Source organism: Pteropus vampyrus, unplaced genomic scaffold, assembly GCF_000151845.1.
Source record: "Pteropus vampyrus isolate Shadow unplaced genomic scaffold, Pvam_2.0 Scaffold383, whole genome shotgun sequence".
NCBI classification, from domain to species: domain Eukaryota; kingdom Metazoa; phylum Chordata; class Mammalia; order Chiroptera; family Pteropodidae; genus Pteropus; species Pteropus vampyrus.
The window spans coordinates 1915321-1931613 of NW_011889164.1; the positions used below are offsets into that span (position 1 = coordinate 1915321).

The window sequence follows — 16293 nt, forward strand, 5'->3', positions numbered from 1 at the left end:
TATTGTGTTTCTTTCTGCCAGCACATTATTTGACCCATTTTACCACATCTACTTCGCTCCTCCCCCCTCTCCTCCTCCTCTCTGGTAATCACTGGTCTATTGTCTGTGACTATGAGTCTCTGTTTGTCCTGTTCGTTAGTTGCCCACATATAAGTGATATCATGTGGTTCTCAACTTTTTCTGCCTGGCTTATTTTGCTTAGCACGATTATCTTGAGGTCCATCCATGTTGTCACAAATGGCAGTATTTCATCTCTTCTTGTGGCTGAGTAATATTCCATTATATATATGTACCACAGCTTCTTTATTCAATCATCTATCATAGGACACTTCAGCTGCTTCCACATCCTGGCCACCATGAATAATGCTACTACTATGAACATAGGAGTGCAAATATCTTTTGGGATATGAGTTTTCAACTCTTTGGAGTAAATACTCAGTAGAGGGATTGCTGGATCATATGGTAGATCAATTATCAGTTTTTTGAGGAACCTCCATACTGTTTTCCATAGCGGCTTTACCAATTTGCAATCCCACCAGCAGTGTAAGAGGGTTCCTTATTCTCTGCATTCTCTCCAACACTTGTTATTACTTCTCGTGTTGATAATAGCTATTCTAACAGGTGTGAGATGGTATCTCATTTTGGTTTTGACTAGCATTTCCTTAACAGCTAATGATGATGTGCATCTTTGCATATGTTTGTTGGCCATTTGTATGTCTTCTTGGGAGAAGTGTCTGTTCAGGTCCTCTGCCCATTTTTTTTTTTGATTGAATTTGTTGTTATTGGGTTGTATGTGTTCTTTGTATTTTTTGATATTGGGCCCTTATCAGAGCCTTCACTTGCAAATGTATTTTCCCATTCAGATGGTTGTCTCTTTACCTTGTTGATGGTTTCTTTTGCCATGCAGAAGCTTTTCAGTTTGATGTTGTCCCATTCATTTATTTTTCCTTTTACTTCCCTTGCCTTTGAGGTCAAATTCATAAAATTCTCTTTAAGTCCAAGGTCCTTGAGTTTAGTTCCTATGATTTCTTCTATGCATTTTATTGTTTTAGGTCTCATATTCAGGTACTTAATCCATTTTTAGTTAATTTTGGTGTGTGGCGGATGGACAACACTCTCGTTTCATTTTTTTGCAGGTGGCTTTCCAGTTTTCCCAGTTTTATTGTCACTTTGTCATATACTTTGAAGTCGGGCACTGATGTCTCCACCCTTGTTTTTTCTCTCAGGATGGCTTTGGCAATTCGAGGTCTTTCGTACTTCCATATAAATCTGTTGATTTTTTGTTTTATTTTTTTAAAAATTCCGATAGGATTTTGATGGGGAATGCACTAAATCTGTATAATGCTTTAGGTAATAAGGTCATTTTAACTATGTTGATTCTTTCAATCCAAGAATACGGAATATTTTTCCATTGCTTTGTATCTTCTTTGATTTCTTTTAATACGATCTTATAGTTTTCATTATATATGTTCTTCACATGTTTCGGTAGATTTCTTCTTACGTATTTTATTCTTTTTGTTGCAATTGCAAAAGGAATTCTTTTTCTGACATTTCATTTAGAGTATAGCAACTCTATGGATTTTTGAACATTGATTTTTGTATCTGGAAAATTTATTGTATTAGCTTATTATTTCTAGTAGTGTTCTTGTGGAGCTTTTAGGGTTTTCTATATAGAGAATCACGTCATCTGCAAATAATGACAGTTTGACTTCTTTGTTTCCTATTTAGATGCCTTTTATATCTTCCTCTTCTCTGACTGCACTCACTAGGACCTCCAATGTTATAATGAATAACAATGGTGATAGTGGACAGCCTTGTCTTCTTCCTGATCTTAGAGGGAAGTTTTTAGTTTTTCACCTTTAAGTATAATGTTGGCTGCGGGTTTGTCATACATGGCCTTTATTATGTTAAGGTACTTCTTTCTATACCAATTTTGTTAAGTGTTTTGATCATAAATAGATGCTGTATCTTGTCAAAGGCTTTTTCTGCATCTATTGATATGATCGTATGATTCTTATTTTTAATTTGTTTACGTGGGATATCATTAATCAATTTGTGTATGTTGAACCATCCCTGTGCCCCTGAGATGAAGCCCACTTGAATGTGGTATATAATCTTTTTAATATGTTGCTGTATTCGGTTCACTAGTCTCTTATTTAGGATTTTTGCATTTGTGTTCATGAGAGAGATTGGTCCGTAGTTTTCTTTTTCTGTGTTGTCTTTACCAGGTTTTGCTATCGGGATGATATTGGCCTCATAAAATGAGCTGGGAAATATTGCCTCCTCTTTGATTTTTTAGAAGAGTTTGAGGAGAATAGGTTTTAAATCTTCTTTGAATATTTGGGAGAATTCACTGGTGAAGCCATCAGGTCCAGGATTTTTACTTTTTGGTAGGGTTTTGATGATTCTTTCAATTTCCTTCTGCTGATTTTAGCCTTCATTTGTTCTTACTTTTCTAGTTTTTTAAGGCATGAAGCATTAGGTTGTTTTTTGGGGCACCCTCTTGCCTTTTGAGATAGGCCTGTAATGATATGAACCTTCTTCTTATGACTGCTTTTGCCATGTCCAAAAAGTTTTGATATGTTGTACTATCATTAACATTCATCTCTATGTATCTCTTGATATCTCCTTTTTATTTCTTCTCTAACCATTCATTCATCAGTAGCATGTTGTTTAATCTCCATTTGTGGTTCTTCCCACTTTCTTTTTACAGGTGTTCTCCTGCTTCAAAGTATTATGATCAGAGAATATGGTTGGTATGATTTCAACCCTCTTATATTTTTGAGGCTATCTCTGTGTCCAAGTATGTGGTCAATCCTTGAGATTGTTCCAGGTTCACTAGAGAAGAATGTATAAGCAGCCATTTTGGGATGAAAGGCTCTATAAATGTCAATTATGTCCAGTTGGTCTAATGTGTCATCTAAGGATGTTATTTTCTTGTTGATTTTCTATTTGGATGATCTGTCTATATCCAATATTTCTTATTGATTTTCTATTTGGATGATCTGTCTATATCCAATATTTTTTATTGATAATATTTCTTATTGATTTTCTATTTGGATGATCTGTCTATATCCAATATTTCTTATTGATTTTCTATTTGGATGATCTGTCTATATCTGGGGTGTATAGGTCCCCTACTATGATAGTGTTTTGGTCTGTTTCTCCCTTTAGTTCTGTTAGTAATTGCTTTATATATTTTGGGGCTCCCTAATTGGGAGCATAGATATTAATAAGTGTTATATGTTCTTGGTGCATGATTCCCTTTATCATTATGAAGTGTCTCTCAGTATCTTTCTTTACTTTTTTTTTATTTTGTAGTGTATTTCATCCAATATTATTGTATTAGTGTATTTCATCCAATATTGCCACTACTCCCGCTTTTCTCTGAATGCCATTTGCTTGAAATATCTTTTTCACTCTTTCACTTTGAGTCTGTATTTGTCTTTGGAACTGAGATGTGTCTCCTGGAGGCAGCATATGGTTGGGTTTCATTTTTTGATCCACTCTGCAACTCTGAGCCTTTTTATTGGTGAGTTCAGTCCATTTACATTTAGGGTGATTATTGAAATAGAAAGTCTTCTTATAGCCATTTTATCTTTTGCTTTCTAGTAGCTTGGTGTTTCCATTGCTTTCTTATCCTTGCATGTCTGTTTTTATTACTTTGGTTTTGGGGGTTTTCCCTCTGTTACTTCTTGTTTTATGTTATACACCTAAGTTCTGAATCTTTGACATGTTGTTACCATTATGAACACATAGAGTATGTATATGTATATATATATTTTATATACATATATACATATATACACATACATATATACATACATACATACATATATTAGTTATTTTCTTCTGCCTGTGCTTTATCTCCATTCCCCTTTGCAAATTTAGATCTTTACATCCTCCTCATTTGTCATTGTTGTCTCAATCTGTCCTTACGTATGCTGAACATTTATTAATATCTTGCTATAGAAATCTCTTCTTATTGTTTAAGCTTATAATGCCCTGTTCTTAGTAAGGGTTGCACTCCTCTGCTTCTATCTGCCTGCTAGTCGCCTTACTCCTAGTTATGTATTTTGTTTGTTTTAGGTGAGCTGACCCCTTTCAGTATTTCCTGTAGTGCAGGCCTCATAGTGGAGAATGCCCTCAATTTTTGTATGTCTGGAAAGGTCTATATTTCTCCATCATATCTAAAGGAGAGCTTTGCTGCATACATTACTCTTAGCTAGTAGTTCCTTTCATTTAATAGTTTGAATATTTGATTCCACTCCTTCATGGCTTCTAAGGTTTGTGCTGAGAAGTCCAACAATAATCTAATGGATTTTCCTTTATAGGTTACCGTCTATTTTCTGGCTGCCCTGAGGATTGTTTCTTTGTAATTGATTTTAGTTCATTTTAATACAATGTGTCTTGGAGAAGGCCTTTTTGGGTTGAGATAATTGAGTGTTTTGTTGACTTCTTGAATTCTAAATTTCCACTCCTTCTTTGGATTTGGGAAATTTTTATCAACTATTTGTCTGAAAATGCTTTCTAATCCCTGCTCCTTTTCCTTCCCTTCAAGAATGCCCATTATCCTTATATTTCCTCTCCTGATGGTATGGGCTAGTTCTTGCATTTCTCTTTCATTATTTTTCATTCTTCAGTTTCTCCCTTTTTTCTTCTGATTTATTTCTAGATTTCTGTCTTCGATATCACTGATCTTTTCCTCTATCTGGTCGACTCTTTTTCCCAAGCTTGTTATTTCATCTTTCATCTCTTTCAGTGTGTTCTTCTCCAAAAGTTCTCTTTGGTTCTTTCTGAGAGTTTCAATCCTCTTGCTAAAACACTCATTCTGCTGATGTGGTTGTTTTTTTCAATTCCTGAAATTGTTGATATGAATTATTTTGGACCTCACTGAATTTTTCAGAAGTACCATCCTGAATTCTCTGTCATTTAAGTCATATATTTCTATGTCTTGACACACAGCACACAAGGTCGACTGGTTGGGTAAAGAAGAAAGTTACTAAAATATCTATAACAAATTAATGAACAGGGAAAGGAGCAGTTGGATGGTTAATAACAGAAGTGTCTATAAAGAGTAATATTTATAGAAAAAATACCCTCCTGACTCCACTTTCCCCTCCAGCTACCATCTAATTACTTTTTTTTTTCCTTTCACAGACAGCACTTCAAAATGTTCGTCCATATTCACTGTCTCCAGTTCCTATCCCTCCATAGAAAATACCCTTGTCAAGGTTGTCGATAAGGTCCATGTTGATAAACCAGCAATCAGTCCTCAGCTTAGCTGACCTGCCAAGATCATTTACCCTCCGTGAAAACTTCTTTTCACTTTGAGGACAAAACTCTTGATTTCCTTCCTAATTGTCCGGTCCCTCCCTTTTAGTCTCTTTTATTAGTTCCGACTCGTCTCTCACATTTCTAAATGTTACTTTTCCAGTCTTCTGAGAGCCTCCTGTCAAACATGTCTCCATGCCCATAAGCTTGTCTGCATGAATTACGGGGAAGGAAGACCCAGGCAAAGCATGAGTCCAGCAGGAACCCACATCCGTGGAGCAGTCGGAAATCCTGGAGTTAGCATAAGCTGCAAAGGAATAATTTTTCTTTAACTGTTATGTTTAACTGCCCACCCAACATCACCACTACGCTATCTAATAAACATCTCAAACACATGAGCAAAGCACAATACTTGATATCCCACACCCCCAAGCCTGCACATCTCCGCACTATCCCCATCCCAGTTAATAGTGCCAGCATTCATCCTGCATGAGCCCCGAGCCTGGGTGTCATCCTTGATTTTTCGTCTTTTCAACCCACATCTATTGCATCATTAAACCTCATCAGCAATATCTCCAAAACATATTACAAAATTTGTTCCATGTCTCTGGCCCCCACCACAACCTTCTGCATCCACTCTTGTCTCCTAGCCTACTATCCACCCAGCAGCCAGAGTGGCCTTGTGCAACCAGAAACAGGATCATGCTGACTGCTCTCTCCCGCCAGAGACTTCCCATTTCACTTTATGAAGTCCAGATTCTTTCCTATGGCCGGAGGAGGCCAGCATGATCCATCCTCTGCGGGCTCTTCACCCCCACATCCTATCACATGTCCGTAACTTAAGGATTTTCCAGCCACATGGGTCTTGACATTCTAACACTTCATCTAGCCATCTGTACTTCCTGTTCTCTCTGACTTGAATACTCTCTCCTTTCAGATCCTGGTATATCATCATTCCTATCTCTGCTCCAAAATCACCTGCGCTTGTATCCCTGATCTGCTTTACTTCCTCCATGACTGTTACTGATTTGAAAGCTCATTATTCGCTCTGCCATTCCATCCTCTTCTTCATACGTCCTATCCTGCCTGTCCTGTTCACCACTGGGTCCCCAATGGCTACAGCAGTTCCTGGCACATAGAGATGTTTAGTCAACATTTGTTGAATCAATGAATGAATGAATGAATGAGATTAGAGTCATGTTCTAAGGTCAAGGGATAAGAACATATTTCTTTTCTACATAGATTACTCTCCAACACAGGCTCAGCCTGTTATATCTCTGCTCTTCTCCAACGCTTTAGAGCTCTCCCTGCCATCAATGTTTCTAAGAAAATGACTAAGAGATTTCAAGTCCTTTCATGCTGACAGAATGGTCTGGAAGACATTTCAGGAGCAAGGTTAGTCAACTGTGCTTGTGACAGGATAACTGGAGGATATAATTTACATAAACTTGAGAGTAAATGGAACAAATAGAATTATTCATAGTTTTATAGTTCCCATAATAAAAACAGAACACTACAAATAAGACCTTTTTTGCACAAATCTTCACCATATTGAAACTCACTGCATTAATCAAGTTTTCCAAAGAGCTGTTTTTTCAAGATGTCTTGCACATTGTAAAAAGATGGAAAAATAAAGTTATAAGGAAAATGATTAAAGATGTCAAGGGAGTTCTATCTGTATATAAAAGGATATAATTTAAAATGTGAATATTAGACAAATTGTATGGTCACCTGTTTTACCTAACAATAATTTATTGGAAGCTTTATAGTATTAATTTATTCTTTAGCTGGCTATAGATAAATATTTTTTTGTTGGTAGTATTCTATAAAACATGGATTTAATGTGTCTATTAAAGATGGATTTTTATTTACTATGCCCACCGTGAGAAAAATTTTTCCATATTTTGTTTTTTGACATCCAGTTCATTTCTTCCCTTTAATATGAACATGTAGAAGAGCAGATTTCCCTCAAAAGTGAAAAACAGCACTGTATGCTGTAATCACTGAATACAGAAGACTAGAAATTGGTGGGGGAGGGTGAATATAATTCCTGTTGTATAAACTAGTAAGATTGTACTACGGTTAGCAATGGAGGTAGAGTCCTTTAGGATCCACAAACGATACTAGGCATTACAAGCAAATTACGACAGCAATAAACTACATGGGGATGAGCACACATTACAGGAGAGAACACTGAAGGCTCCGTTTTCCCTCCATGTCTGTAGCACTGTCTTTAGGGCCCTCCTCTCATCTTACCTACATAAGTCTCCTAGCTCCAGACTGAGACACGGAAGCCATGTGGAGGTGAGTTTCTCCCCTTTAGGGAAAATAAAGCAGCACTTTTTGGCCTGATGCTGCACATCACAGTTTCCAGAACAGATGGCGGTTTTCCAGGGTGGGCACAAGGTCGCTCACTGCAGCATCCGCAGCCTTGGCCCACCTGCTCTCAGTCTGATTTGGCTGCTGAGGCCAGGTGTGTGTGGTGTGGTGTGCTTTTTGCCTCCCCTCTGCTCACAGCAGCACCCCTGGAGCGTACCAGGCACCTTGCGATCTGCCCCAGGCTCTGCCATAAAGTGCAGAGGCTAGAGGTGAGCCAGAGTTCCAGGCCCAGGGGCAGCTCTGTGCCCAGGGAGACCAGAAGCAGTTGGTCCGCGCTTCCCGCGAGGTCCTTGAGTGGGCGGGTCTGAGAGGCCACCTTCCTGTCTAGGAGCCCTTGAGAGGGAATGAGAGGCAGTAATGACTCTTAGACAGGCTTTCCCTCCTTTCTCCTCTCCTTCCTCCATTCCCCAGTGGGAGTGTGAGCCAGATGAACTTGAGGACTCCCAAATGGAACAGGCATTTAACAGAAGGTGTGTACCCTGATCTGTTGTTGGGTTTCCTATGAGTAGGTTTTTTTTCTTTTTTTCCCACTACTATAATGTCCCATCATGATTTTAAAACTTTCTCAAGAAATATGTCACATATTTCTATTTTCACAATGCATAAGACATCTTTTAAAAAAAGCTCTTTGGAAAACTTTTGATTAATCCAGTGAAGGTCAATATGGTGAAAATTTGTGTAAAAAAGTCTTATTTGTATTGTTGTTTTTGTTATGGGAGCTATAAAACTAAGAATAATTCTATTTGTTAGTCGTTTTGTTTTGTTTTGTTGCCTACTATTTGGTCTCACCATGATTTTCAACATTTCTCAAGTAAAGTATCACTCGTTACTATTTTTAATCCGAAATGAAGTCTGCTAACCTTTATAATCTACACCAAAATTCTTCCTACTTAATCAGAACTCTCTCCAGGGATAATCGTAGCTGACTGTAGGCTATGTTTCTGTAGTGCTCTCCAGGCATTTTTATACACTGATTTACCTATATAAATATAGAGTTTTGCATTTTAAACAAAATGGAATCAAATCATACATATTTTTTGCTTCTTACTTTTTAAATGACTAAGTCTGAGATTCTTCTACAGTACACACAGCTATTTATTATTTGAATAGCTGAAGAGTATAATGGATCATCACAATGTTTTTAAAAAGATCCAAACATTTACAAATAAACACTTGCCGATGACTAACGTGCTCTGTAAATTTCTTTCAAACCATAAGCTACGTGGATACTAAAATTTTACTGTTCTTAGTTGAAGAGGGATAATGTGTCTTGGTGAAGTACGATTTAAGGAGAATTGTCCTCAGCCAGGTGCCAGAGAAGGTGGAGTGAAGGATGGATTAAGTTCTGCAACGGAGAAGAGTCTTCTCACAGAGAAGTATTAATTATTATGGAGACCAGTCAGGAAAATGGCAGTGTTTCTATCCTTTCAAAAAGCCCGGGCTTACCTGGGGTGACGTTCTATCCATGGGCTTGAGATCCTGCTAACTGATCGGACTTAGGTAAAACGACCTTCCCATGCCTATTTTAATATCTGTAACTTCCCTTAGCAGTTTTCAACTTATCAACTCAATAAATACTTTGACGAATTATGAGTCCTCATATAAGTTTGAAATTTGGGGTTAAGAAATTAACAAGATGATTCTTGAGGTCCCTTTCATTGAAGATGATGGCAAATGCCAGCAGTTATTAAAGAGGAAGAAATTTCTCAGTTCTCATTTACCCAGAAGGGAGAAATGCTTCATGGTTACAAGCAGACCCTGAACGCATCTGGCAGGCTGGCCAAGCTGAAACATACGGCACTTTCAGCTCCACACCTAACTGAGGATTCTGTGGAGGAACTGGCACCTGGGGTTATCAGTACATTCTCGGTACTGTAAAAACTGTCACAGACTCAGACTACAAGGGAATCTGTGACTATCTGCACAGGTCTGTTTGGAGAGACTCCAGTAAAAACCCCATTCAAATTCTGATATATGTTATCAGTAATATTATGTCATCATTTCCAAATCACTGGAGATAATGCTTTCTGCCTCATTTTATATTTCAAAGCAGCAGAACGACACTGAGGTAGTTTTTCTTTCACCTCTTAGATTGACAAAAATTCCAAAGTGTGGTGACATACTCTGCTGGCGAGGCCGAGGGACAGCCATTCCTCGGTATAATCGGTGGGAATGCAGAATGGCAGCGTCTAACATCATTTGCATATCCCTCTAACATTTCATCCAGTATCCCTTTTCTAGTAAAATTAATGCCAAAGATTCGCTGGCAAGAAAATAAGAAAAGATGAACATGCTAGAGGACTCAAAGAGCAGAAAACTAGAATGTCCCTCAGCAAAGCACCACTTGATTCGATTATGGGACATTCACCCCATGGATGTTCCTACCCCTGAATCAGAATTAGAAACCATGAGTTCATTGACCTCCCATGCATCACACATTATGCAGCTGTTACTTATCAGCATTCTCCCAAATGTTTTACATGGATTCTTTAATTTAATCATCATCGCAACCTCATTTATCAGGGACTATTATTGTTCTTGTTTTACAAATGAAGTAACTGAAACACAGGAAGGTTAGATAACTTACTAAATGATATATCCAATTAGGAAATTCCAGGGACAGAATTTGAAATCTGGCCCTCTGGCTGATAGGCCCATGCCCTTAACTACTAAACTATACAGCATGTAACATTTGTTCAATTAACTAATGAATACTTCATATCAGCTTCTTCCATTTCACACTTGGACTTAAGAAAGAGGGAAGCTATCTAGTTTTTAACCGTGGGAGCCTCCCTGAACCTATGCTGAGGGAGTTTTTACCCCTGAAAAAGGACACTCTGAGCCCAGGACAGGCAGCGAAGCACAGATCTTTTTCTTGAATACAAACTCTTCGGGGAAAGTTCTCAAAGACCCTCAGAAGTACTGACTGGTGACTGCCAGAAATGTAGTGTGGAACTCCACTGCAGGAATATTATTTTCCCCAGCTTTCTATCATTAATTAATTCATAAAACTTTGACTAAGCATATCTGTTGCAGTAGACACTTGTGATAAAGACATGAATAAGACCAGGTCCCAACCCTACATGAGTTTATAGGCTAGTGAACCATCAGCTGTACTTCTGGACACACATTCTACTTGTTCAACCACTTTTCTTGAATCAATTAAAAATGAGAAAATAGACCAGATATTATCTGAACCGATCGCCTCTATGCCTGGGTTAATGATGCCTCCTCATCAGAATGTTAAGCGGGTTTCAGGTTCAGACTCATCCCCCAAAGGGCTGTTTTCACATTCTAGTCTGTATCTGCAGTGATGCTTCTTTACAGCTCTCTTTAACTGTCACGGCATATGCACACTGGGAAGTACCTGCCAACTTTTCAAATCTACCTTTTCTTCTTCCAGCCCTTGTCCCATTTGGACAGGTGACACTCTAGCACTGGCTTTTCCTCCTTAGAGCACGTTTTGCTCCCATGCTCACCTTTGTCTTCACTCTCCCTCGGCAGTGGATGAAATTACCTGTGTCAATCCCATGTCCTTTCCTTGTAATATATCTCTCTCATTCCCGAATTGTTTCTGTTGCTGTCTTCCAACTGTCCCTTGTTTGTCTATTCACACTACTACGCAAGCACCTGAACACCAAACAGTGTCTACCACATGGCAGTTCCACGGAAGGTTCACCTTGCACCCACGTGGGGATGTGTGAGTTAAAATGAAGCCAAGAAAGGCACCGTTTTTAATTCTGCTTCACCACAACATAAGCTTATGTTGAAGTGCCTGAAAGCACCTACCTATCTTTTTTTTTCTTTTCTTTTCCTTGCTCCTCTTGTTGCTTTCCAGATTTCTCCTTGGAAATTTAAATGACAGTGTATCACATTCCTTTCTTCCAGCTGTATTAGCTTTCAGGTCTCTGTGCTGAGGCTCATTTGGTAGTTTCTCGCCCATATTTCTAAACTGTGCAGCCCCTCTATGTTACCTGCTTTTCCTCAGTGGTTTCGCTATGCCTTTCATTTCAGCCTGATCTGCACATTTAATTAGTGAGCTGTGTGTTCTTCCATTTTAAAGAGGACATAAGGTAAGAGCAGTCTTCAGCAATAGCAGGTAAATGATAGAAACTAGGAAAAAAAGAGTTGTACTGTAACAGCTCTCTGCAAAGTAAGGGGTGTGGGAAAGTAAAAGAAGATGTGGAAGATGTTACAAAACAGCTGAGAATATGACCTTACTAAAGCAAATGCCCACCCCCCCCCCTCAAATGTGTCAAGCCGTGCTGCACATATGGTGGGGCAGCCAGCACCTACTAGTACAATTTCAGAAGCAGGAATGCAAAAAAAGGGTGATTGAGGTAAAGAAGTGAGACGTCAGTTCCGGAAAGAGCCTAGGGAGATGCAGCCTCAAACATGAGTGATTTTTGCAGTTTAATCTCTAGTATAAACTCTACATCGGTCTTGGGTCAGATTTCTGGGAAACAGACCCTGAGATGAAATTGTACTGAGGAGTGCTCTCAGAAACAACAGCTGTGAGGGAGGGAAGGAAACGGGATTGAGCAGAAGGAATTGAACTGTCATGTGGTTTCAGCAAGGATGTCAGCTGATCCCCGTGGGGTATTCCTGAGCTGGGTGCCCCTGCAGAGAGCTGTGCTTTGAGCAAGGGTGAGAGCCTTTACATCCCCACGTAGGCCAGGTATCGTCCTTAGACTGCCAATAGAGAGGGAGGATAAACTTGGATGAGACTGCTCTCTTGTGAAAGAGGTAATTCCAGGCAAAGGACCTGACTGAATCATCACAATCAACTTTCCCAGCAGCTGGGAGAGAGCGCTTCAGTCCCAAAGGGGTCTGGGTGGTACGCCACGCCATCTGCCAACACATCTCATAAGACCTTGCAAAAGCTCAGTGCCGTGTGACATCACCGAACAATCCGTATTCAGCTAGAGGCTTTCCTCTTTTGTCTTCTGTGACTCAGCTGTCTTTTGCTGTCAGTCTGTGATCTGGGGTGCTGCTCCAACACCCCTTCCCCAGCCTCACCCCCTCCCTCGGTCCTGTATGCACCTCACACTCCAGCTTCCGCCTGCCCCCATGCTTCCTCTCCATTTCCAGGTCAAACTCACACATCAGGGCCCCTTTCCGAGGTGCCAAAGGGAAGGCCCGGCTCCCGCTTCATCATGAGGACACTCAGCTGCACAGGTAAGTGACCGCCAAGCCACTTTGGGGCCCACAACCCCACCACTTCTCTGATGCCCCACATAGGCTGGTTCATGGGACTTTGCTATCCTATTATGGACCTCATAGCCCTAAGTAACACAGGCCACAGGACTAAAAGTTCCCTTCGGTCCTTCTGAAAACTTGAAGTAATGAGTGTAGGAAGGTAACACAATGTCTGCCTTTCTGCCTTGCAGAATGGCTCACAGGCCTTTTCCCCTTGGAACCACATTTATTACTATTGGAGTTGCTAGGATATTTCTCTCTAGTAATTTATCCATTAATTCTAATTTAGTCCCCACACTACATCACTACATGCTTCTCAAACTGGAGGATGCACAACCCCAATTCTCTGCAGGGAGAATGCAAAACGATACCCGATACATCTTTGTGGAACAATCCAGTTTATTACAAGGTTAAGGGAAAACCAAGAACTTTAGTAAGAACCACCCCTCCTCCACACACATGGAGGAAGAGAGGAGCAGGGATGGGGAGAAGAGACCCAAGAAGAACAGTCCAGTCTCAAGTTGGACCCAGCTAGGGGCTAAGGAGTGGATCTGCAGTGAGGGCGGCCTCTTTTCTTGTCCTCCAGAGGGCTCCAGGCGTGCTCCGAACTCAACAGTCCGGTGCTCCTGAAGGCCACAGAAATCTCCAGCACCATCCTGATGTGAATCCTGTGCAGAGAACTCCGGGCCAGTTTGCACACCTCATCGTCCAATGGACCAAGTCCTTCGCACGCAGCATGTCCTCCTTGCACGGCTCCCACCTGCAGCTGTTTGCGTCCAGCCTCTGGCCGATTCCCGCACCTTATCACCAGCCTCCTGGAAGCTCAGCATTTTTGAGTTCGGCCTTTAAAATGCAGGGAGACGGGCTTGTGCCCACGCCCCCCACTCCAAAGTCTTTGTCTGCAGCCCTGCCTTGTTGTCTAGATTCTGTTATGAAGGCTGCACTTTGTTCTTCCCCCTTCTGATGGAGGACCCACAGCACAGATGTTTTACACAAAAGTCCCAGCACCTTTTAGCCAAACCCCGACTGCCCTGGCTCCGGCCCGAGGAAGTGGTTGGGGTTTCAACTTCAGGCTGCCTCTCTGGGGCTCCGCTCTTGTAGGTGGAGGTGGTGCCCCAAGGGCCAGGCTGGGCGGAAGGGCTGGAGGTCCCCAACTCCAATGCAAGTGCAGGAATGGTGGTCCCCGACGCCAGTCCAGCTGAGATAGTGCCGCTCTCCACCTCCAGGTGGGGTGCGGAACTGGTGATCCCCAACTCTGGTCTGGGTGCTGGACTCGTGGTCCCCGACTCTGGTTGGGGTATAGGACAGGTGGTCCCGCACTCTGGTCCAGTTAAGGTAGTGCTGCTCTCCGCCTCCAGTTGGGGTGCGCAACTGGTGATCCCCAACTCCGGTCTGGGTGCTGGACTGGTGGTCCCCATCTCCGGTTGGGGTACAGGACAGGTGGTCCCGCACTCTGGTCCAGTTAAGGTAGTGCCGGTCTCTGCCTCCAGTCGGGATGCGGGCCTGGTGGTCCCTGATTCCGGTCTGGGTGCGGGACTGGTGGTCCCTGACTCGGTCGTGCTGAGGGAGGGCTGGTCCCCAACTCAGGTGTGGGTGCGAGAATGGCGGCGCTCCAGTCCAAGCTGGCTGGTGGACTGGCCGGCTCTGTGATCTCCCAGCCGGATGGCCGGACGCTGTGGCTCACGTGAGAACTGGCAAGGGAGGACTCCGCGTCGGGGAAGGGCCTTACGATGATGGTGCGGCCCTTCCCCTTGGGCGCTTTGTGGCTCAGTATGAGGTATGTGGCCATCGTTCTGTCATATTTTTTCTCTCGGATGGCCTCCTCAATCGTTTCTTGCTCGAATCCCATATTTCGCATTTGCTGGGTCACCTGGGAGTTTAAGGCCTCACATGGCGGCTCCTCATATGGTCTCAGTTCCTCCTGCCCCATGTTCGTCCAGGAATGCCTCATGAGTTCGTCAAGTGTTCCTCGGTGGCAGGGCTGGACGGTTAAACATTTCCCTATCAAGTCCGCTAGATTTGCAGAAATGAAGAAGGGCAGACGGTACCTCCCTCTTATAATATTTCTCCCTAGTTCCCAAATGTCGTCTCCCACGAACGGCAGTCTTCCGCAGACCATTTTGAACAGGATGACTCCCAGGCTCCACACGTCCACTCCGGGGCCGTCGTAGCTTTGCCCCAGGAGAATCTCTGGGGCCACGTAATTGAGGCTGCCACAGAAAGTGGTCAGCTTCTGGCCAACATACTCGTTACTGAGCCCAAAGTCCGCCAGTTTGATGTTCCGGTCGGCATCCAGGAGAATGTTCCGTGGCTTCAGGTCCCTGTGGACGATGCCCCTCTGGTGGCAGTAGTGTACCGCCGACAACAGCTGCCGGAAGACGCCTCGGGCCTCGTGCTCTGTCATATCGCCACAGTCCTCAAGGTAGTCGGACAAGGTCCCTCCATCCACAAGCTCCATGATGAGGAAGAGGGTGTTTTCGGTGTCAATCACCTCAAAGAGTTTGACGATATTGGGGTGGTTCAGGGTTTGCATGGCGTGCACTTCTCGGAAAGGTCTATAGGACCCGTGCCGATCAATGACTTTGACAGCCACCTCTATCCCGGTCAGAATGTGCCGGGCCAACTTCACCTTGGCAAAGCTTCCCTCGCCAATGGTGTTCAGGAGCTCGTAGCACCAAACGCGGGGCTGCTCCTCACTAGGGATGGCTGCAAGGTCACGGAGCATGGTGACGAACTATCTACACTCACTCACAATACTAACTACCGATGCAAACTATGCTAGCGAACTATACTAACTCTACTGACTATGCTAATACCAACTGCTAACTATGCTGACTATGCTAAAAACAATACTAACTCTACTATGCTAACTGATACTAATACAAACGATGCTAACTATGCTTACTGACTGTGCTAATAAATGATACAAATAAATGATATCTATACTAACAGAACTAATACTAACTCTACTAAATGTACTAACAATACTAACAATACTAACTAAAAAATGTTTAAAGAAAAAAATAAAAAAAGAAAAGAAAATATGTGAGAAAATAATAAAACAATGAAAAAAATGAAGAAAGCAATAAAAAAGAACATGAAACAACTAAAAAAAATAAGAAAAAGGAGAATAACAAAAAAGAAAAACGAGTAAAAGAAGGAATAAAGACAAAAAAAAAAAGAAGAAAACAACAACAGCGAAAAGGAGAAAACAAGCTAACTAGTCCAGTCCAACAGGTCACCACAAATCAGCTTCCTGGGCTCTACGGACAAAAACTTCAGGCCAGCCAGGGCCTTATATAGGAGATTTTTGTAATTCCATCACAATGGTGCATTATTGGGTCAGAGCAAGACACGGACCAGCCACGGCTGGCGATAAATCACAGTGTTTTTCTCACTTCCTGGTCTCAAGACCCCTTTACACTTAAAAAACAAACAAAC

General features: G+C 41.9%; 1 protein-coding gene and 1 pseudogene across 3 annotated transcripts in view; both read right to left on the minus strand.

Moving 5' to 3' along the window:
- Positions 1-16293, minus strand: part of FMN2 (formin 2) — a 402924-nt gene that overhangs the window by 311251 nt on the left and 75380 nt on the right. The window lies entirely within an intron of this gene.
- On the minus strand, positions 13339-15805 carry LOC111731536 (annotated as a pseudogene).